Source organism: Eleutherodactylus coqui, chromosome 12, assembly GCF_035609145.1.
Source record: "Eleutherodactylus coqui strain aEleCoq1 chromosome 12, aEleCoq1.hap1, whole genome shotgun sequence".
In the NCBI taxonomy this organism is placed as follows: domain Eukaryota; kingdom Metazoa; phylum Chordata; class Amphibia; order Anura; family Eleutherodactylidae; genus Eleutherodactylus; species Eleutherodactylus coqui.
In genome coordinates this window covers 24,469,524-24,491,891 of record NC_089848.1, presented here as the reverse complement: position 1 = coordinate 24,491,891, position 22,368 = coordinate 24,469,524, and positions in this window count along the sequence as shown.

Here is a 22,368-nt window from a genome sequence, read left to right as displayed (position 1 = left end):
CACTAAAGAAATTGCTGGAATCTTGTGCCGGAGGACACCACCCAGCGACAATTGGTCTAGGTAAGTACCGGAATGAATGAAACTGAGGGAGACAAAGAGCAAGGGGGGAGGGGGGCAAATTAGTGTTCACCGAGGGCCACATCACCAAATGGACCAATTGAAATTGTAAGGCTGCTTTCACATCTGCGTTGGGTTTCTGCCCTCCTGCTGTGTTCAGGGGGCAGAAAAGGGGAATCCCCTGCCGAACGGATCCGTCTTATGATGTAATCAAACTGCATGCAGCACTTATTCTTCTGGTACTTTGTGCCAGATTCAGCGCAGATGTGAAAGCGGCCTAAGACTGTATAGTAATAGTGAGCCTCATAGGGTCACCAGTAGTAAGTGTCCTATGCAGTGGTCCCAGTAGTAATAGTGACTTCCATAGTGGTGCCAGAAGTAACAGTGACCTCTTCAGTGGTCCCAGTAGTAATAGTGACTTCCATAGTGTCCCCAGTAGTAACAGTGACCTCTGCAGTAGTCCCAGTAGTAATAGTGACTTCCATAGTGTCCCCAGTAGTAACAGTGACCTCTGCAGTAATCCCAGTAGTAATACTGACTTCCATAGTGTCCCAGTAGTAACAGTGATCTCTGCAGTGGTCCCAGTAGTAATAGTGACCCCATAGTGTCCCCAGTAGTAACAGTTACCCCTGCAGTAGTCCCAGTAGTAATAGTGACCCCCATAGTGTCCCCAGTAGTAACAGTGATCTCTGCAGTGGTCCCAGTAGTAATAGTGACCCCATAGTGTCCCCAGTAGTAACAGTTACCCCTGCAGTAATCCCAGTAGTAATACTGACTTCCATAGTGTCCCAGTAGTAACAGTGACCTCTGCAGTGGTCCTAGTAGTAATAGTGACCCCATAGTGTCCCCAGTAGTAACAGTGACCTCTGCAGTGGTCCCAGTAGTAATAGTGACTTCCATAGTGTCCCCAGTAGTAACAGTGATCTCTGCAGTGGTCCCAGTAGTAATAGTGACCCCATAGTGTCCCCAGTAGTAACAGTTACCCCTGCAGTAGTCCCAGTAGTAATAGTGACCCCCATAGAGTCACCAGTAGTAACAGTGACCTCTGCAGTAGTCCCAGTAGTAATAGTGACCCCCATAGTGATCTCAGTAACAACGCCCGGGGGAAGAGTTCAGCAGTCACAGACTAAGTGCGGCCTCCAGATCTGAGCTGCAGGTTGGGTGAGTGGAATACCTGTTAAGTAGCTGCACAACCGATGGGCCATCTAAAATGAGGTGGCCGGCCGGATCTGCCCCACAAGCCTTGTGTTTCACATGTGTCGGGATGTGAGCAGGCTCGCACAGGGACGCGTACTGGTGCAGTCCAGCGGCAGTGGAGTGAGAGCCTGGAGAAGTGGCTGCCATCTGTCAGCTGGGATAGGGAAGCCAGCCAGAGTAAGCATTGGATAACAAGTGGTATGACCGCAGAAGCACAAGAGGGGGATCATCTGCACGTGGGGAGGTGTTTTAATGGGTGCATAGCGTGTATTTGAGAAATGAGGGAGAATGGCAGCGACAAGGAGGGGTGGTATGGATAAGGATAGGATGGGAGGGAGTGGTGGCTGGCTGATAGGGAGGGCGAGATAGGGGTGCGAGCTAGGCAGTTCTGAGATCACAGTTCACTTTCATGTTTAGCTGCAGCGGAACATCAGCAGCACAGGACGAAAGTGCATCAGATGGATATGCATTATCACGAGGCAAGCAATGGTTCTGGGTAGAGCATGCGTCATGGACGGCACCCTCACAAGAGGAGCCACCGCTTGTTATCTGAGTCAACATCAAACTTGATGGGGGATGTTCATAAATGGCAGCATAGGCGCAGGGGAGGATCCAGTCAGTGGGCCCTAGACCTGTGCAGTGGTCGTCGGATCGATGGGGATCATGGTGCTTCTCCCAGGCACAGTAAGGAACAGCATGTAACAAAGTAGGATACGAGACGGCAACGCGGATCGGTGCAGAGTCTACCCTTGGCGAAGCCAGAGGACGGACAAGCCAGTGAGTGGATTTGTCAAAATGCTTGAAATGCTGCTCCTGTGGTTGTTTATGGTGATAGTGAATTTGTGATAGCGTTAAATTCACTTTTAAACTCTTTGGACCCGGGGGGCTTGGTTAGCCCGCCTGATGTGGAAAATCGCTTTTACTTGTTGATTTAGTCCAGGGGGCTTGGTCAGCCTGCCTGCTGTGGAAAATCACGTTTACTTGTTGATTTGGACCCAGGGGGCTTGGTTAGCCTGCCTGATGTGGAAAATCACGTTTACTTGTTGATTTGGCCCGGGGGGCTTGGTTAGCCCGCCTGACGTAGAAAATCGCTTTTACTTGTTGATTTGGCCCCGGGGGCTTGGTTAGCCTGCCTGATGTGGAAAATCACGTTTACTTGTTGATTTGGTCCAGAGGCCTTGGTTAGCCCACCTGATGTGAAAAATAAGGTAGCGTTAAAATCGCTCTTAAAAGGGCTTTTAGTGTCCTGTGGTGGCCCAGGGGGCTTGGTTAGTCCGCCAGATGTGGAAATGGAGGTAGCGTTAAAATCGCTTTTAATTTTTGATGAAAACAGGGGGCTTGGTTAGCCTGCCTGAAGTAAAAAACGAAGGTAGTGTTGAAGACTTTTTATTTTAATAAGAAAGGGGCATTTAGTGTCCTGTGGGTTAAAGAGGGCATGGCGGTCTCATTTTGGGACAATCGTTTACGAGATTAGGTTTAGTTCCCATTAGTTCATTATTGGGCTGTAGATTATATGTGATTGCCTCATTTCGTGTTATTATTTTTGAGTTCTTTAGTTCCTTTTTGGAGTGGTGACGGGTATCAGCGGTCATTCACTATATAGATGATTTTTTATCTGTCGCTCGAAGGTTTCACTGTTTTGTGAATTGTTGTCTTAGTAACGTCTTTTCACAGGTTGATGTCGCAGTCCGGCGTCCCATTGTCCGAGTTAGACGGCGGACTGGGGTCACGCGTGATTTTTTTCTTAGGGATCGAACTTAATGAAGTATGGGTTTTTCAGATTGCCAAGCAAAAAAGTGACGCGGTTGCAGCCGGTGGTCAATGCAGTGAGTAGGCGCAAAGGTTACTTCTCACCAAATTCAGGTGCTTTAGAGTTGCTGAAATGGGTGTGTTAGATTATCTCTATGGGTCGTCCTTTTTGAGGAGATGTTCCTTGGCAATGGTGGGAGTTTCGGAATCGCATCTTTTTGTTTGCATAACAAGGGGATGGAGAGCTATCTCCATGTATCGTGTATTTAGTTAGTAGCAAGATCTTACGGATACAGTGGGAGTCATCGATTTGGGTATTTTTGGCAACCATGGGTGCAGAACTCCCTGCTCAGGTTGGTGGAAAGAGAGGGAGATCATTAAGTATTAGTACGGTAAAAAAAATTCCGTAGTAATGTCTCTTGAAGCATGGGGCGCTCAGCTGGCTGATCAGAGGTTTTTGTTTTGGTCAGATATTTAGTCGGTGGTAATGCTGAACAATTGTCAATCGTTATTGTCACCGCCGGTGTTGGCTCTGCTGGAACATATGGTTTGTTACATTGTTGATAAATAGCCATTTATATGTGCACCACAAGTGTTTACAATGTAATGTAAAATTTTGGGCAAAACATAGTAAGATAGTAGGTTAGGCTGAATGAAGACAATGTCCATCTAGGTCAGCCTGTTGCAACTACCTTGTTGATCCAGGGGAAGGCAAGAAACCCCAAGAGGCAGAAAACCAATTAGCCCATTTGGGGGAAAATTCCTTCCCAACTCCATAATGGCAATTAGAATAATCCCTGGATCAACCTTTGATAGTTCCTACCTGAATATAAGACCCAGAACAATAATCCGCTGGTCACCTAATGTGTATATCCTGTAATATCATAGCGCTCTAGATAGACGTCTAGTCCGCTCTTAAATCCTCAATGGATTTTGCCATCACCATATCGTCAGGCAGAGAGTTCCACAGTCTCACTGCTCTTACAGTAAAGAACCCCCTTCTATATTGGTGATGAAACCTTCTTTCCTCTAAACGTAGTGAATGTCCTCTTGTTACCTACGCAGTCCTGGGTATAAACAGATCATGGGAGAGATCCTTGTATTGTCCCCTAATGTAGTTATACATAGTTATTTAATCGCCCCATAGCCGTCTTTTTTCCAGGGTGAATAATCCCAATTTTGATAATCTCTCCGGGTATTCCAGTCCTCCCATTCCATGTATTAATTAAGTTGCCCTTCTCTGAACCCTGTCAAGCACTGCAACATCTTTCTTGAGCACCGGTGTCCAGGACTGTACACAGTATTCCATGTGAGGCCTGACAAGTGCCTTACATAGTGGGAGAATAATGTTCTCGTCGCTCGCCCCTATGCCTCTTTTAATGCACCCCAAGACCTTATTTGCTTTTGCAGCAGCTGACTAGCATTGGTTGCTCCAGTTAAATCTACAATCCACTAGTACCCCCAGGTCTTTTTCCATATCACTTTTCCCTAGCATTACCCCATTTAGTGTATATTGGTGGCATCTGTTTCTCCTGCCCATGTGTTTAACCTTACATTTATCAACATTGGACTTCATTTGCCATTTTTCTGCCCAAGCCCCCGGCTTATCTAGGTCCTTTTGTAGCCGCACATTGTCCTCCGTTGTATTAATTATATTGTATAATTTTGTGTCATCTGCAAATATTGGTATTTTACTGTGCAGCCCCTCTATCAGGTCGCTGATAAATATATTAAGCAGAATGGGGCCTAATACTGAGCCCTGTGGCACCCCACTAGTGACGGTGGCCCAATCAGAGTAGGAACCATTTATTACCACCTTCTGCTTCCTTTCTCTGAGCCAGTTCTTTACCCAGATACACACATTTTCACCCAGTCTGAAATGTCTCATTTTATATATCAACCTATTATGCCTATTATGGCACAGTGTCAAATGCTTTAGAGAAATCCAGATATACGAGATCAATAGACTCTCCCAGGTCCAGCCTAGAACTTACTTCATTGTAGAAGCTGATCAGATTGGTCTGACATGATTGATGCCTCATAAACGCATGCTGATGAGCAGTTATTCCATTTTTCTCCTTGAGGCATTCCAGGATGGCATCTCTCAGAAACTCCTCGAATGTTTTTCCAGTTATTGAAGTGAGACTTACTGGCCTGTAGTTAACAGGCTGTCTTTTGGACCCCTTTTTGTAAATTGGAACCACATTGGCAATGCGTCAATGCAATGGTACAACCCCGGTTTTTTTCTCCAAATAATTTTTATTAGCATTTTGTAAGACATACAAAAAGGAAAATCACATACTCAGTATTACTGCTTACATTTGTGTAGAGAGCAGGTATATTATACACTTTGTTTTAATCATATAAAGATATTACAATGATGAAAGCAGACATTCTAAGAGCCACATGTGTGGGGTATCGCTTGCTCTTACCCTGGATTATGTTTGCTCCTCTTCAACCTTTTGCACATACAAATATATGTCTTTAATCTATTTTTATTTTAGTTTTTTTTTGTTTTTTTTATAACATTGTCAAAATATATCAAACTGGTAACATAAATTGCCGCCAAGATTTCCACTAGAGATGAGCGAGCATGTTTTTCCGAGCTTGCCACTCGTTCGAGTATTATGGTACTTGAGATGCTCGTTACTCGAGGCGAAAACCAAGCGGCACTTGAGTCAATTTCATTTCCTTCCCCGCATGTTTAGCGCCATCTTCTAGCAATAAACATGTGGGGAAGGCATTACTACTTCCTGCTGTGACGTACCAGTCCTCTCCCCCCCTAACAGTAGTGAGTGGCTGGGTCGATTAGGTGACCACCGAGTACTTACACTGGTCTTTCCCGCGGCTCACCTCAGACGCATGATGGCAATAGTTAGGGAAAGTGCTGATGCTTATACAGGGAAAGTGTTAGAGTAGGATCCTCTGTGCAAGAACCCCAACGGTCCTTCTTAGGGCTACTCCTCACCGTGTGCATTATAATTGTGGCTGGCTGGGAGCAGTAGTGCACCCCCTTTTTTTTTTTTAAGCGTCTACCCCTGTGCAGAGCTTTTCACTTATAGTCTGCAGTGCATTAGACAGAGGTCTCACAGCGAAACAGCACTCTAATATTTCCTAGGCCACCGCAGAGCCTTTCAGTTATACCGTTCTCAGTCTGCAGTGCATTACGCAGAGTTTAGGGAAAGAGCTGCTGGGATAGGGAAAGTTTTACAGTAGGGATCCTCTCTACAAGAGTCCCAACGGCCCTTCTTAGGGCTACTCCTTACCATGTACATTATAGTTGTGGCTGGCTGGGAGCAGTATTGCACCTTTTTTTTTAAGCGTCTACCCCTGTGCAGAGCGTTTCAGTTATACCGTTCTCAGTCTGCAATGCATTAGACCAAGGTCTCACCGCGAAACAGAACTCTAATATTTTGTAGGCCACTGCAAAGTATTTCAGCTCTGCCACTTTGCAGAGCGTCTCACAATACCCTCTCCTTGGGGGGGTTCAAATAGCCGCAGTTACAAGCACTATCCACTGGCTTTAGAGTCTTCTCCCACTCCATACAGCTGCTCTTATCTACAAGTCCCTGTGAGTGGTAAATTTCCCCTAGGTATCAGCGTAAGACAGCGGGTTAATTTTTTCCAGTCACAGCATAGAGCCTCCGCTAAAGATTCTTTCAGCTGCAACAGGAGAAATATGCATGCTCTCTCTAGCCCCCAAAAAGGGGAGAAGTAGCTTGGTCTATCCCTTTCTGAACTTAATCCTCCTCCTCCTAAAACAGCATATCATCACGCTGAACCGCCAATTTTTCTGCAGCCCAAAAGGCTCTGTTAAAACCAATGTTTTCGGAGGGCTGCCTCCAGGCTCTGTTACAAATAAAGCAACAACGAGCTGTATGTTAACAAAATGTTTATATCTTTCACCTGTCTTTGGGGTTAAGCAATTTTTCAGGGGTACACTTGTACTCTTGGTACACCCATTTTCTAGGCCTTCGCCTATACTCCTAGCCAACAAATTTTTCCTGCCTTCACCTATCCTCTTGGCAAACCAATTTTTTCAGGTGTTCGCCTATACTCTTGATACAGAAATGTTTCCGGGGTCCGCCCATACTCTTGCTACTGAAAGGTTTGAGGGGTCCGCCCATACTCTTGCAACAGAAAAGCTTCAGGGGTTCGCCCATAGTCTTGCTACAGAAATGTTTTGGGGGTTCGCCTAATCTTTTGCAACAGAAATGCTTCTGGGGTCCGCCTATACACTTGCTACTGAAAGGTTTGGGGGGTTCGTCTATGTACTTGGTACAAAAAGGTTTTAGGGGTTCACTTATACTCTTGCAACAGAAAAGTTTCAGGGGTTCACCTATAGTATTGCTACAGAAATGTTTTCAGGGGTCTGCCTATATTCTTGCAACAGAAAACTTTCCGGGGTCCGCCTATACACTTGCTACTGAAAGGTTTGAGGGGTTTGCCTATACACTTGCTACTAAAAGGTTGGAGGGGTCCGCCTATACACTTGCTACTAAAAGGTTTGAGGTGTTCGCCTATATTCTTGCAACAGAAAAGTCTTACGGGTTCACCTATACTCTTCCTACAGACATTTTTCAGGGGTCCACCTATACTGAGGGTGCACAAAGGTTTCCCATAGCGGTGTTCAGCAGTCTGGCACAAAAACACTGAATGACTTGGGCAGAAGTGTGGACCGAGGTCCTGGGCAGGGTGAAACTCTGCCATGTTTGGGCACTCTGATCTCTTCATGTGTAATACTGTCTTTGAGTTTCATGGCCTCGCCTATGCTTTGGGTGCACAAAGATTTCCCATTGCGGTATTTTACCTGTCTCGCACAAATACACTGAGTGACTTGGTTAGTGTGCAGAGTGCAGACGGCTTTCCCAGCGCAGTGTTCAGCTATCTGACACATACACAGAATGAAGTGTGTGGGGACACATGGATTTCCCATAGCTATGTAGCTCACGGCACCTTGGGTCACGCAAGGTGGAGGCTGGGACTGAGTCTGACCCTGGGCCCGCTCACATGCTTCCCATACAGAGTATTGTGGGTCCTACCTTGGTCATGGTTTCTCGGGCTTATTATGCCACCTCCTCCTCCAGCTTGAGGTCTGGGGATCAGCGCTGGTCGACATGTATTTGCTCTCGTGTTACTGCAGTTATCTGAGACACTGGTTTGGACCAATCAAAAGAAGCGTAACTGAATTAAGGAGATGTTCACTGCTGTACTAGCATCCAAGTCCGCTTTATGCCCGCGATTGCTGAGGGTGTGGGCAGAGGCCGAGGTTCTGGGGGGGGGGGGGGGATGCAACTGCGCCAGGTTTGGCCTGTGGAACTTTTTTGTGGTTCATTCAGTCTTTGGAGCGATGAAAGCAACCGTAAGTGATTTAATGAGATGTTCACAGCTGTACCAGCATCCGAGTCAGCTTTATGCCATGATTACTGAGGGTGTGGGCAGATGCCGAAGTCCAGAGGGGGGATGCAACTGCGCCAGGTTTGGCCTGTGGAATTTCTTTGTGGTTCATCCAGTCTTTGGAGAGATGAAAGCAACCATAACTGATTGAATGAGACATTCACAGCTGTACTAGCATCCGAGTCTGCTTTATGCCCACGATTGCTGAGGGTGTGGGCCAAGGCCAAGGTCCTCGGCAGGGTGAAACTCTGCCATGTTTGGTCACTCTGATTTCTTTATGTGTAATACCATCTTTGAGTTTCATGGGCCTGCCTATGCTGTGGGTGCACAATTACTTCCCATTGCGGTGTTTTACCTGTGTGGCACAAATACACTGACTGACTTGGGTAGGGTGCAGACAGCTTTCCCATTGCGGTGTTTTACCTATCTGGCACAAATACACTGAATGACTAGGGCAGAAGTGTTGGCCAAGGTCCTGGGCGGGGTAAAACTCTGCCATGTTTGGGCACTCTATTCTCTTCCTGTTTAATACTGTCCATGGGTTCCAGGGGGCCGCCTATACTGGAGTGCACAAAGGCTTTCCCATTGCGTTGTTCAGCTATCTGACACATACAAAGAATGAATTGGGCAGTAATGTGGGCCGAGGCCGAGGTCCTTGGCGTGGTGAAACTCTGCCATGTTTGGGCACTCTGATTTCTTTATGTGTAATACTATCTTTGAGTTTCATGGGCTCGTCTATGCTGTGGGTGCACAAAGACTTCCCATTTCATTGTTTTACCTGTCTGGCAGAAATACACTGACTGACTTGGGTAGGGTGCAGACGGCGTTCCCATTGCGTTGCTTTACCTGTCTGGCACAATTACACTGAATGGCTAGGGCAGAAGTGTGGTCCTGGGCGGGGTGAAACTCTGTCATGTTTGGGCACTCTCTTTTCTTCCTGTTTAATACTGTCCCTGGGTTCCAGGGGCCCTCCTATACTGTGGGAGCACAAAGGCTTTCCCATTGCGTTGTTCAGCTATCTGTTACAGTATACTACCTTTGATACGCCAGCCCGGGTGCAATAGATCTCACAAACAACCCCTGTCCTTACCTGCCTGCCTCCACTCCTGGCTAACCCCAGGTAGGCAACTGGGCGGCAGTCCCCACTCTCACTAGGGACCGAAAAGGGATGCTGACATACCAGGATGGAAAGCGTAGAATACAGAGTATGCAGAGGCCAAGGTCCTAGGCGGGGTGAAACTCTGCCATGTTTGGGCACTGTAATTGCTTCATGTTTAATACTTTCCTTGGTTTTCATGGGCTCGCCTATGCTGTGGGTGCACAAAGATTTCCCATTGCGGTGTTTTAGCTATCTGGCACAAATACACTGAATGACTTGGGTAGGGCGCAGAAGGATTTCCCATTACGGGGTTCAGCTATCTGACACCTACACAGAATGAATTGTGTGGGGACACATGGATTTCCCATTGCTATGTAACTCACAGCACCTTGGGTAACACAAGGTGGAGGCTGGGACCGAGCCTGACGCTGGGCCCGCTCACGTACTTCCCACACAGAGTATTGCGGTTCCTACCTTGGTCATGGCTTCTCAGGCTTATTATGCCACCTCCTCCTCCTGCTTGGGGCCTGGGGATCTGCGTTGTTTGGCATGTAATATCTCTTGTGCTACAAATTACCACAGATATCCGAGATACTGGATTAGAGCATTCACAGGAAGCGTTAGTGATTTCATGAGACTTTCAGAGGGTCACTGTATACCTGTGGTGGCTACTTTGGCGACACCTCCTGCTTCAAACCAATCATTGGTGTTAGTATGCCATTGTGGAGATGTGTAGAAGTGCTGGCACCTGGTCCCCTTTATGCCCACATTTGCGGCTCCTGACAATTTTGTGATGGAGGTGGCACGGCATTGGAATGATGATCATACGTCAATTTATCATCAATTCTCATCAGCATTGTGGGCTATCGCCTACACTTTCAAAGCGGGTCGCTGCCTCGCCCTGCCAACCCTCTGCAGTGTGTTTCTCCAGTTCCTTCTCATTGCAGATGCCCTTATAAATCGACATGAGGGTGGTGTGGCTATAAAGTGAGTGTGTGGCGTGAGGGCAGCTGAACGCTGCACAGGGAAAATTTTGTGTGCGCTGTGGATGCAAGGTCGTGCGGGGGGGGGGGGGGGGGGGGTTGGACAGCAATGCCAGTATGTAACCCAGGAGAAGAGGCAGCGGTGTCACCTGCGGGCAGTAATTGTCCTTGGTTGCAGCTAGTGTGGTGCTTGGCTAAGATGTGCCAGCATGTGTGCCTTGCTAGTGAGGGTCTGTCCCAAGTAAATAGTTAGGTGACCGCCCGACTCTTGCCCCCAACTTGGCTTAATAGTGGGACCTGAGAGCCTCGGATACAGCCATGCATGCTGCCTCTGCCATTCCCTATCCGGGTTTCAGAAATTGTCCCCTATGCGGAGCAAGATGTGGAAGTTAACATCCCAGATGGTTCCATATATGTTCTTCTGGTGATAAATCTGGTAACCGGGCGGCCAAAAAAGTGTGACAGTGTTGTGGCGGCTTCCTGTGATCCCCTTGTGTGCCGCCAAGCATTATCCTAATGCAAAATGCCTCTTCCTGCCGGCGCTCACCACCAATCAACGGTAGGTACGGGCGGCAGTGCAGAGGAGATAGAGAACTGCTAACCTGCCCTGCTGTTGGCATGCGATCCTACAATAGTGCCAGCCAGCTTGAATTCCGGTACGTTTGCTTTATAAGACACACTGACTGGAGGAAAAAAATGCGTCCGAGGGCGAAGTCAGACGAGCGTTTTTATGTGCGCAAAAATAAGTGCGTTTGATAGAACCATTGGTTTCCTATGGTGTGTTCACATGTCCGTCCTTTACAGGTGCAAAATACTCGCACCTACAAAAGATAGGACACCTGTGCACTGGGAAGCTCTGTGCTGCGTGGAAAGATTCCCCGCAGGGAGTCTCCTCACTACTGACCTCTGTGACAGCGCTGTCAGTGTTCAGTGACCAGGGGACTCCCCACAGGTATAAAGGAATCCCCTGACACAGCTGTGACAGCTGTGGCAAAGGACCGCGATGCCATCCAGTTGCTTTCAATGGGATGCAGGCAACCCCCGCATTGATTTTCAGGGAAGGGCTTAAAATATAATCCCTCCCCTGAAAATCATTCGTAGCTGCTATAAAAAAAAATTCACCTCTCCGCTGCTGTCCGGCGCTGGCTCCCCGACACTACTGCTCTTCTGCAGCTTCTTCTCTTGTTAGGGATTTAAAAATCCCCGTCTCCTGAAAGGGCTGTGTCTGATTGGCTGAGCGCGCAGCCAATCACAGGCAGCACTCAACCATTCATTGAATGACAGCTGAGTGCTGCCTGTGATTGGTCACAGCGCTCAGACAATCACAGGCAACGCTCAGCCATTCATTGAATCCTGACAGGGATGATTTACAGGGAAGGGCTTATATCTCAATTCCTGCATCCCAATGCTTTCTCAAAGGAGCCCTTTGAGAAAGCAGATGCTAAACATGTGTTGGGGCTCAGGATACAGGTCTGGACTAGGATGTGGTAACAGCTTTGCATTTATACTTTGTGTGATCTGACAGTCTTAATTTATTGCCTTGTTTGTCTGGCTTGTATTATATATGACTTAGTAGATACGCTATTGTATTTATTGCTATCCTATTTATACCATGAATATATTTTTATTCTATTGTTTAAGTCCTGTTCCTGCAATCCAGATACTCATTGTTTCCCACTATATATATGTTTTTAACTATTATTATGTTTTGTAATAAAGTTTAGCTATTTTAATTACTCTAAGCTCTATGTGTGGATCCATTTTTGTGTCCTCATAATTAGTATACGAACGATGTAATGAACAGCATGTTCTATCTGGGCACATATTACACCTGCATACACGTCACTATAGTACATGGCTATGGTCAGCACGCAGCCAGTACACAATGTCATTGCACCCTGCCAGATATGTTCTTGTGAGCCCGGCCTAAGGGCTTTTTATCACAGGAGTATATATCGGCTGGCCGATATACTCTACCATATGAGCTGTCTTCCCTCCCCCTCGCTGCCTGTCTGCCTCTCTCCTCCCCTCCGGCTGTTTGCAATGGGAGAGGGCTGGATGAGGGTGAAGCTAAGCCCCTCCTCCTTCCGCCCTCTCTCATTGCTGGTTGCAGACAAGGGGAGGGGGCGGGAGATTAGTTCCACACTCACCCCGTCCTCTTCCATTGCAAACAGCCAGAGGGGAGGAGAGAGGCAGAGAGACGGTGAGGGAAGGGGGGAGGGGGATGACAGATCAGATGGTAGCGTATATCGGCTGGCCATCAAAACAGTGGCCAATATACGCTCCTGTGTTTAAGCCCTTAGGGTGTCTTGATGTGTGGTGCATTTTGGTTGGCATCCGCATAAAATCTGCACCATGTGCTGTGGATTCTGACTAGGATCCGCAGCAGACTACATCCCAGAAACTGAAGGGGTGAAAGCTGCTTTGAATCCTCATCAAAATCCACACAACGTGCCCTCAGTCATGGCTGCTAGCTAGTGTGTATGCACGGAATGAACACAACAGGCCATCCATTAACCCCTTAGTGACGAAGCCTGTTTGCGCCTTAGCGATGGAGCCAAATTTTGGAAATCTGACATGTGTCACTTAACATATCATAACTCCGTAAAGGCTTTGCATATCCAAGTGATTCTGACATTGTTTTTTTGCCACATATTGTACTTCATTTAGGTGGTAAAAATAGACCGATAGAATTAAAAGTGCCAATATTGGGAACATTTTAAAAAATTGTCATTTTTTTACATTTTCAAATATGTGCAAACATACTGTACAAATTTTTGCAAAGATATATATTTCCATCTGTTTACTTTATTCTGAATGCACATTTGAAAAACTCTCGTGTTTTTTAACCATTTAGGAGACATACAAATTTAACATTACTTTTCAGCATTTTGAGTAACACTTTGTTTTCCTGCCCCAAGCCAAGCTTGCAAAGGCTCACAGGTGTCAGAATGATAGACACCCCAACAAATGACCGCATTTTGCTTGAAGGCCTTTTATGCCCCATAGCACACTTGTAGAGCTCTTAAGTGGCCAAAACCATAGAGAACCCCAACAAGTGACCCCATTTCAAAAACTAGATCCATTAACGAATTTATCTAGGGCTGTACTGTCCATTTTGACACCACAGTTTCTGAATGAATTTAAGCAAAGCAGAAGGAAAAAATTGTGCTTTTTTAATGTCTGGATGCACAACGGGGCCCAACATGAAAGGAGTAGTCGGTGGCTTTCAGAGCAGAAATTTTGCATGAAGGTGTTTTCGGCCCTAGCACTTGAGCGGCCAAAACGACAGAGAACCCCAACAAATTCTTCCATTTTGAAAACTAGACCCCTTAGCAAATTCATCTAGGGGTGTACTGAATATTTTTACCCTACATATTTTGAATAAATCTAAGCGAAGCAGTAGGAAAAAATTACAATTTTCATTTTTTTGGCAATTGTGTCAATTTAAAAACACTTTTTTTTGTACAGCACACATATGAATGAAGACTTTCACCCAAAAATGGATCCCCCTGTTTGTCCCATGTTCAGAAACATACCCATGGTAAGGTCTATAATGGAGGGAACACCCGTTGGATTGCAGGGCACATCTGAATAAATTCCAGGCCCCATTGCCCACTTGTACAGAATAAAAATTGACTCCCTAAAAATAATGCCCGCCTCCGCACCTTTTTAGCATTCCTCAAATCTTAGATAATAGTAATAATTTGAACTGCGTGGTATTTCCGAAGACAGGGGTAATTACGGAGGCTGGTTGGGATGGGTACATGACTCAATAAAACCGGTTATCCCCCCTCCTCTCATGCTTTTTGGGGGGTACTTCTTGACCTCAGTGGCAGGGATGGGGCGTAAAAAGTAGCTCTCTGTGAGGCTTCGTAATCGTTCTGAGGTGCGGCAGTCTTACACAGAAGGCGCTCAACAAGCTCCGCGGCTATTGCGCATGCGTCTACCACTTCGGCAACGGGCGCGTGTGCAGAAGCTGGGGTACGGTCTGTGGATAAATCCGGGGGCCTTAGGTACGTAATTTCATCCTCCCTCATGCATATGATCAGTGAGGGGAGCTGAAACGTAAGTTTTTTAAACTTTTTTTAAACTTTTTTTTTTACACTTTTGTTTTACTTCACATAATCACTGTAATCCATTGGATAACAGTGATCATGTGACATCTCTCTGACATCTACACATGGTAGCCAGGAGAAGAGGAATTTTGAATTTCCCGGGGCACAAGCCCCTCTGTGCATGCACCCGATGAATGACATTGGGCGGGCATGTGCAGATGGGGACTTCAGGTCCTCCGACACCAGAACATCGCGGAGGATCTGGGGTGAGTATTTTCACCTCCCCCATGGATCTGATCCATGAGGGGAGGTGAAAATTGAACTTTTTAAAAACGTTTTTCAACTTTTTTGTTTCCATTGGATAGCGGCGATCACAGGTCCGGGGACCAATCACCGCGGTCCCCGGTGACATATCCTGATTCCTGGCTACCTTCAGGAGCCAGGAGATTTTAAATTTGCTGGGGCTCCCAGCCTTCAGCACATGAGCATGCGCAGAAGAGCGTCGACGGGTCCTGGAGGACCAGTTCACTGCTGGACACCATGGACAAGGCAGGGGAGTATGCTCAGCTGCCCTGATGGATCCGATCCATCAGGGCAGCTAAATCTTTAGCTTTTTTTCTTCACTTTATTTTGATCGGCGCTATTGATTGGCGCAGTGGCATCAACTCTTTCTATGCTCTAAACTTCTAAGTAAAAGAAAGCCCCATTCTGGACCTCAGCAAAGTGGTGAGAAGCTACAATACATGTTTATCACGGATTTTGGGAATGTCAGATAAATGTCCATGGATCCATATTTTCAGGCTGCCAGCAGTGCAGCTAACAGGTCACATGTGTTCAGTGTTACAACTGATACATTGTTGCATGCGCATGTGAATTGTTGGGAGACTTGCAGCACCTTGTAGTAGATACATGTGTAACCTTTATAATGTAACCATGTGGCTCCTCGCAGTAAACACACTGCAGGATAACATTTGACACCGGGGGAGGAAGCTCAGGGCTCACATGTCAATCCTTGATTTAGAGCCTCAAGGAAACCAGATCCTGATACGCTGCACATAGAAAAGTAGGGGGCGCACACTGCGTGATACGCTGAGAGAAAGACCATGCTGTGATCTATTTCTCGCAGGTATCTACACGCAGTGTTTACACGCTAATGTGAATGGATCAATGAAAGCCAATTTATGTAAATTGACTTCACCGTGTGTCACGCAGCCGTGCATCGCATGTGTAATACACAATAAAAACGCGCCCATGAGCCCTTAGGCAAAAAAGACCACAAGGAGGCGGGGCTTACGCAAATTTATGGAACAGGACATCTATAGTCAATTTTGAGAACTTTCTCAGGTGGACCGGGAGAGAAATATCCAGCAATTTGGCATTCAAGTGTTAGGCCGGTCTCACACTCGATGCTTTTAACCGCGATTAGTGCGGCATTCTGAGCGCAGTGATTAGTGCGCCGTTCCTAGCACCGTGCTAACCACAGTACAACACTGCCATTTCAATCAGGCCTCGCAGACCAGCACTGTTTGTTCTTTTTATCAGTGTTTTTGTGGTTTTTAACGTAACCCATCACCCGTCACAGTGATGGGGTGTGTTAAAAAGCGCTGTAAAGCTTTGCACTATGCATTCAAAAATGGCGCTCAAAATCTTGGTAAAATGCCGCAGTTTTGAGCGGCGTCTAACTCAACGTAAGTGTGAGAGCGGCCTTAGGAATTTATTGTCCACCGAAATAAAATACAAGCTTCCCCTAAGATTGTCTGCGTGTATCGCGCCTTTAGGGTTATAAAAAACACCACGGATTTCCTGGACCTTTTCTTTCCAAGTGCTTTTTGGTGGCGCTTTTTCTGAACGCGCATCTTTTTATTTCTACTATTTCATTTGTTACAGAGAAGCCTGGAGGAAAACATCAGAAGAAACATCTCACCTACAGAATGGGGCGAGTTTGAAAAAAATGCCATGGACTTCAAAAATGTACCAAAAGTTATGAAAAACAACACAAAACATGCGGTGTTTGTAGCGCATTTCATGTTCCATATTGACCTATAGCTAACAAATGGACATGGCATTTTTTGCTGCAGAAGAACGCCGGTGTCAAAATCACAAAAAACATGATATTTGTGAAGAGACTTCATGTGACACCGGTCTGGGAAAGGATTCCACTTAATGATGATACTGCGCCTTTAAGAAAAGCCCTTCCAGTAACTCTCTGCACTGTGATGTCACAGTAACCATTGTTCTGTAAGCGGTTCTAGAACACTGACCGCTAGAACATAAGTGACCGACACTCAGGTATTCCTCACACTTCATCCTTTACGGGTGAAGAGATATGCACTCCGTGTGTATCTCCCGGCGATTATGTTACGTCAACGTGATTCGCCAATCTGTTAGACAGAAAGGATCTCCTCATCTGATAAGGTACAGTAGGGGTATAATAACTGCATTCCATCACTTGTAGATTGATTTGATTGCAGATTTCCTCATTCCTCTTGGTTTCAAAGGGGAAAATCTGCAACAAATCCGCTGTCATCCCCACGGAAACGGATATATTGTGCATGTAATAATCCGCACTACGCGCCAATTTCCACAGCCGGTGGATGATATTTGTTGGGATCTCATCTACTTTACTGCTAAGGAATTCTGGGGATTTTCTATTCAAAAATTGCGTAACATTTCTTTCCCGTATGGATGTTCTTAGGTGAACGGGAGCACTAGGAGGCGGGGCTTATGCATTTATAGTGAATAGTCAGGGCTTTCCTGGGTGCATGGGGGGGGGGGGGGGTTGAGGAATGTTCTGTAATGTAATATTCAGGTGTTAGAAGTAAATATTGTGTGGATTAACAATTTATCTACCACAAATAAGGTTTTAAAAGAATTCCACTTAATGATGATTTTTGCACCATTACAACAGAATTTTACTAACTCTGACAGGTGCTGTTGCCATAGCAACAGTCGTTATAGTCCTGTATTTGAATATTAACCGTTAGGTGACCGACGCACAGCTTATCTTTCCACTTCATACATTACTGTGAAGTGAGCGTATCCTCCACGTATCCCCACCGCTCTGACCAGAACTCCAGCATCCGCTAACGATGTCTTTGTATCTAATTCTGCAGATGGGAAATCTATTCCAAAAGGATTTCTCTGGTGAACCAGTTGAAATCGAAGACTCCAAAGTACTGACCATCAGAGTGGACGTCACCTGTAAGTCACTTTGTTTCTTCTTTCTGCGTCTAGTCAGTATTTTATTATTAATCACATGGATTGGTTTATGAGTGCTCCTCTTATAATGTATATATATATTTATTTACAGCATCTTCCGCTAAAGAGGTTCCGCATCAGGCTGCGGCTGATAAACATGCAGAGCGCCGCAAGCGTATTAATCATCTTCTGAAATGCTTTGGAGTCTTTATCAAGATGCGATGCCCAAAACTGGATGTCCGTAGTGCCCCAGGACCAGTCGTGGCTAAAATTCATAGTTCCCACTCTGACTATGGATGGTGAACAAGAGAAGACCCTGTTCACCCAGGAACCATAGCGTTCCAATACATGCCAATAGAGCATCAGCTACCACCAAAGAAAATGCAATTATTATGATGCTTCTTTAAATATATACTTGTGTATATAATATAAATAAAGAATTAAAAACCCTTTTCTTGTATCTGCTGTATTTATCCTCCACAAGAGAGAATACGGAGTTCGGGTGGTTTTACATGGAGTAACTATCGGCCGAAAAATCTCAAATGAATGATTTCCAGCGGTAGTTGTCCCGTGTAAATCCGGGACCTGACGGGGCGCCATGTGAGGAAGCGCTCAGTAGTTGCTAGTCGCTACTCGTCAGCTCACCTAATAGCGTTTTTGCGCGGTGTTTCACGCATCCCCTTGGACATTTGTATTCTATGGGGCTTTTGCTGTGCAAAACGTAGAAAGATCGAGCAGGTCCTATTATTTTCCCCACATGTGAAATGTGCGCACAAAACTCATGAGAAGTAACCCGCTGCAATAAGTGGGTCCTATCCTCTGTGTTTTGCGCACAAACACGGTCGGGTGAAGCCGCTCTTGGGCTCTATTCATATCTGCGTGAGATGACAGCTGTACCGGCGACTATTACTGCTGGACTTTACACAGGAGCGATAGTCGTTCACGTGAATGGAGGCGGCATGCGTCGGGGATCGTTCTGACCGCCCGCTATCATTCACTGTAAATAGGAGTCGCCCAAAGATTGAGTGACTCTTGTTTCCGCAGCTGACAGTCATTTGGTTTTGGGTTCTGCTAAAAAAAACAAGCAACTCCGGTTTGTCCCTCGATGCCTGACGGCGGCGGCGGCTTGTAGACGGGATGACTATTGCCCAAATTCACTGTTTCCAGCAATAATTCAGGTGATAATCGCCCCGTTTAAATGTACATTAAGGCTTCATGTCCACGGCCAAAATTGAACTGCGGAATGCGTGCGGGTCACCTGTAGACGATCTGCAGTTCAATATGGCCATAGATAATCATTGGGCATGTGGAGGTTATTAAAAACCTGCGCATGTCATTTTATCCCAGCGTGCGGATCACACACGCAGGATACAAAATCGCAGCACGCTCCCTTTTCTACGGATTCCTGGACGGACAGCTTAGCGAGCCAGCGGCCGGCCTGGTACATAACAGTCCACCAGGACTAAACGTGGCAGGTAAAGTTTAGCAGCGTTGCTTGCCAACAAGGCAGGAAGAAATAAAAGTCTGGTAACATAATGGCTGCAGTAGTTTTTACAGGTGATTTACAAATAAGTATAACCTTGCAATAAATATTCTACTTGGTACTCCAGACGGGCGCCAGACAGCCCAAAATAATTATATTTGTAGCCACAAGTTCAACTGCTAGATCTCCGAGAATCAGATTATTCAAAACTGTCACTGAGCCACTAAAGAAATTGCTGGAATCTTGTGCCGGAGGACACCACCCAGCGACAATTGGTCTAGGTAAGTACCGGAATGAATGAAACTGAGGGAGACAAAGAGCAAGGGGGGAGGGGGGCAAATTAGTGTTCACCGAGGGCCACATCACCAAATGGACCAATTGAAATTGTAAGGCTGCTTTCACATCTGCGTTGGGTTTCTGCCCTCCTGCTGTGTTCAGGGGGCAGAAAAGGGGAATCCCCTGCCGAACGGATCCGTCTTATGATGTAATCAAACTGCATGCAGCACTTATTCTTCTGGTACTTTGTGCCAGATTCAGCGCAGATGTGAAAGCGGCCTAAGACTGTATAGTAATAGTGAGCCTCATAGGGTCACCAGTAGTAAGTGTCCTATGCAGTGGTCCCAGTAGTAATAGTGACTTCCATAGTAGTGCCAGAAGTAACAGTGACCTCTTCAGTGGTCCCAGTAGTAATAGTGACTTCCATAGTGTCCCCAGTAGTAACAGTGACCTCTGCAGTAGTCCCAGTAGTAATAGTGACTTCCATAGTGTCCCCAGTAGTAACAGTGACCTCTGCAGTAATCCCAGTAGTAATACTGACTTCCATAGTGTCCCCAGTAGTAACAGTGACCTCTGCAGTGGTCCCAGTAGTAATAGTGACCTCATAGTGTCCCCAGTAGTAACAGTGACCTCTGCAGTGGTCCCAGTAGTAATAGTGACTTCCATAGTGTCCCCAGTAGTAACAGTGATCTCTGCAGTGGTCCCAGTAGTAATAGTGACCCTATAGTGTCCCCAGTAGTAACAGTTACCCTGCAGTAGTCCCAGTAGTAATAGTGACCCCCATAGAGTCACCAGTAGTAACAGTGACCTCTGCAGTAGTCCCAGTAGTAATAGTGACTCCCATAGTGATCTCAGTAACAACGCCCGGGGGAAGAGTTCAGCAGTCACAGACTAAGTGCGGCCTCCAGATCTGAGCTGCAGGTTGGGTGAGTGGAATACCTGTTAAGTAGCTGCACAACCGATGGGCCATCTAAAATGAGGTGGCCGGCCGGATCTGTCCCACAAGCCTTGTGTTTCACATGTGTCGGGAAGCGAGCAGGCTCGCACAGGGACGCGTACTGGTGCAGTCCAGCGGCAGTGGAGTGAGAGCCTGGAGAAGTGGCTGCCATCTGTCAGCTGGGATAGGGAAGCCAGCCAGAGTAAGCATTGGATAACAAGTGGTATGACCGCAGAAGCACAAGAGGGGGATCATCTGCACGTGGGGAGGTGTTTTAATGGGTGCATAGCGTGTATTTGAGAAATGAGGGAGAATGGCAGCGACAAGGAGGGGTGGTATGGATAAGGATAGGATGGGAGGGAGTGGTGGCTGGCTGATAGGGAGGGCGAGATAGGGGTGCGAGCTAGGCAGTTCTGAGATCACAGTTCACTTTCATGTTTAGCTGCAGCGGAACATCAGCAGCACAGGACGAAAGTCCATCAGCTGGTTATGTATTATCACGAGGCAAGCAATGGTTCTGGGTAGAGCATGCGTCATGGACGGCACCCTCACAAGAGGAGCCACCGCTTGTTATCTGAGTCAACATCAAACTTGATGGGGGATGTTCATAAATGGCAGCATAGGCGCAGGGGAGGATCCAGTCAGTGGGCCCTAGACCTGTGCAGTGGTCGTCGGATCGATGGGGATCATGGTGCTTCTCCCAGGCACAGTAAGGAACAGCATGTAACAAAGTAGGATACGAGACGGCAACGCGGATCGGTGCAGAGTCTACCCTTGGCGAAGCCAGAGGACGGACAAGCCAGTGAGTGGATTTGTCAAAATGCTTGAAATGCTGCTCCTGTGGTTGTTTATGGTGATAGTGAATTTGTGATAGCGTTAAATTCACTTTTAAACTCTTTGGACCCGGGGGGCTTGGTTAGCCCGCCTGATGTGGAAAATCGCTTTTACTTGTTGATTTAGTCCAGGGGGCTTGGTCAGCCTGCCTGCTGTGGAAAATCACGTTTACTTGTTGATTTGGACCCAGGGGGCTTGGTTAGCCTGCCTGATGTGGAAAATCACGTTTACTTGTTGATTTGGCCCGGGGGGCTTGGTTAGCCCGCCTGACGTAGAAAATCGCTTTTACTTGTTGATTTGGCCCCGGGGGCTTGGTTAGCCTGCCTGATGTGGAAAATCACGTTTACTTGTTGATTTGGTCCAGAGGCCTTGGTTAGCCCACCTGACGTGAAAAATAAGGTAGCGTTAAAATCGCTCTTAAAAGGGCTTTTAGTGTCCTGTGGTGGCCCAGGGGGCTTGGTTAGTCCGCCAGATGTGGAAATGGAGGTAGCGTTAAAATCGCTTTTAATTTTTGATGAAAACAGGGGGCTTGGTTAGCCTGCCTGAAGTAAAAAACGAAGGTAGTGTTGAAGACTTTTTATTTTAATAAGAAAGGGGCATTTAGTGTCCTGTGGGTTAAAGAGGGCATGGCGGTCTCATTTTGGGACAATCGTTTACGAGATTAGGTTTAGTTCCCATTAGTTCATTATTGGGCTGTAGACTATATGTGATTGCCTCATTTCGTGTTATTATTTTTGAGTTCTTTAGTTCCTTTTTGGAGTGGTGACGGGTATCAGCGGTCATTCACTATATAGATGATTTTTTATCTGTCGCTCGAAGGTTTCACTGTTTTGTGAATTGTTGTCTTAGTAACGTCTTTTCACAGGTTGATGTCGCAGTCCGGCGTCCCATTGTCCGAGTTAGACGGCGGACTGGGGTCACGTGTGATTTTTTTCTTAGGGATCGAACTTAATGAAGTATGGGTTTTTCAGATTGCCAAGCAAAAAAGTGACGCGGTTGCAGCCGGTGGTCAATGCAGTGAGTAGGCGCAAAGGTTACTTCTCACCAAATTCAGGTGCTTTAGAGTTGCTGAAATGGGTGTGTTAGATTATCTCTATGGG